Source organism: Triticum aestivum, chromosome 7D (genome assembly GCF_018294505.1).
Source record: "Triticum aestivum cultivar Chinese Spring chromosome 7D, IWGSC CS RefSeq v2.1, whole genome shotgun sequence".
Classification (NCBI taxonomy): Eukaryota; Viridiplantae; Streptophyta; class Magnoliopsida; order Poales; family Poaceae; genus Triticum; species Triticum aestivum.
The window spans coordinates 437,706,829-437,708,784 of record NC_057814.1 but is presented as its reverse complement, the minus strand read 5'-3'; positions in this window follow the sequence as shown (position 1 = coordinate 437,708,784).

The window sequence follows — 1,956 nt, the reverse complement described above, 5'->3', positions numbered from 1 at the left end:
AAAGCGGCGGCGCGGGCTTCGGTGCGGGCGGCGGCGGGTGCGATGCGGCAGCGGCGTGGTGAGGTGAGAGGAGGGGGGTGCGGGGGTATAAATAGGAGGGGGGGTCCGGCAACTTGGGGGAGGGGCAAGCCGGGCGGGGGCGGCTCCCGTGTCCGCCATGGACATGGCGCGCCGGCGGGGCATCGTGCGAGGAGAGGAGACGACGGGCGTGGGCCGGCAGCCTGGCTCGGCTGGGCTCGGTCCAGTCGGGCGCAGCGCAGTTTTTTTTTTTAAACGTTCTGCGGAAAATAATTCGTAGAAAAATAAATAAAAGTCCAAAAAAGATAAAACAAATTTTCCCCGTCTAGTTAGAAAATCTAGAATAGGGTGAACATTTTTTTTGACACAAAATAAATTTTGAAAACATGCAATATTATTTTAATGCAAATAAAATTGCAAATAAAATCCGAATAAAATCCAATAAATGATTTTAACACTTTTCCTCCAGTATTTCAATTGTTTTGGAGAATTCATATTTTCTCCTCTCGTTTATTTTAAAATGAAATATTTTTCCGGAGAGAAAATAATTAAAACCAAAATCCTCGTTTTATAATTTGATAAAAATCAAATATGAAAATTCGAGAAAATCCCCAACTCTCTCCGAGGGTCCTTGAGTTGCTTAGGATTTATCGAGGATTTGTCAAAATGCAATAAAATATGATATGCAATGATGATCTATGTATAACATACCAAATTGCAAATTTGGGATGTTACAGAAATTTTAAAATTCTGCTACGATCTCCAACAGTGGCATCATGAGCCAGGCCTATGCGTAGTTACTATGCATGAGTAGAACACAAAGCAGTTGTGGGCGTAGATGTTGCCAATTCTTCTTGCCGCTACATGTCTTATCTTGTTTCGGCGGTATTGTGGGATGTAGCGGCCCGGACCAACCTTACACGTACGCTTACGTGAGACAGGTTCCACCGACTGACATGCACTAGTTGCATAAGGTGGCTAGCGGGTGTCTGTCTCTCCCACTTTAGTCGGAACGGATTCGATGAAAAGGGTCCTTATGAAGGGTAAATAGAAATTGGCATATCAGGTTGTGGTTTTACGTAGGTAAGAAACGTTCTTGCTAGAAACCTATACAAGCCACGTAAAAACTTGCAACAACAATTAGAGGACGTCTAACTTGTTTTTGCAACATGTGCTATGTGATATGATATGGCCAGAAGATGTGATGAATGATATATGTGATGTATGAGATATATCATATTCTTGTAATAGGAATCACGACTTGCATGTCGATGAGTATGACAACCGGCAGGAGCCATAGGAGTTGTCTTTATTATTTTGTATGACCTGCGTGTCATTGAATAACGCCATGTAAATTACTTTACTTTATTGCTAAACGCGTTAGCCATAGAAGTAGAAGTAATCGTTGGCGTGACAACTTCATGAAGACATGATGATGGAGATCATGATGATGGAGATCATGGTGTCATGCTGGTGACAAAGATGATCATGGCGCCCCGAAGATGGAGATCAATGGAGCAAAATGATATTGGCCATATCATGTCACTATTTGATTGCATGTGATGTTTATCATGTTTTGCATCTTATTTGCTTAGAACGACGGTAGTAAGTAAGATGATCCCTTATGATAATTTCAAGAAAGTGTTCCCCCTAATTGTGCACCGTTCCGAAGGTTCGTTGTTTCGAAGCACCACGTGATGATCGGGTGTGATAGATTCCAATGTTCGCATACAACGGGTGTTGACGAGCCTAGCATTTACATACATGGCCTCGGGACACACGCAATACACTTAGGTTGACTTGACGAGCCTAGCATGTACAGACATGGCCTCGGAACATGGAGGACCGAAAGGTCGAGCATGAGTCGTAGAGAAGATACGATCAACATGGAGATGTTCACCAATCATGACTAGTCCGTCTCACGTGATGATCGGACAC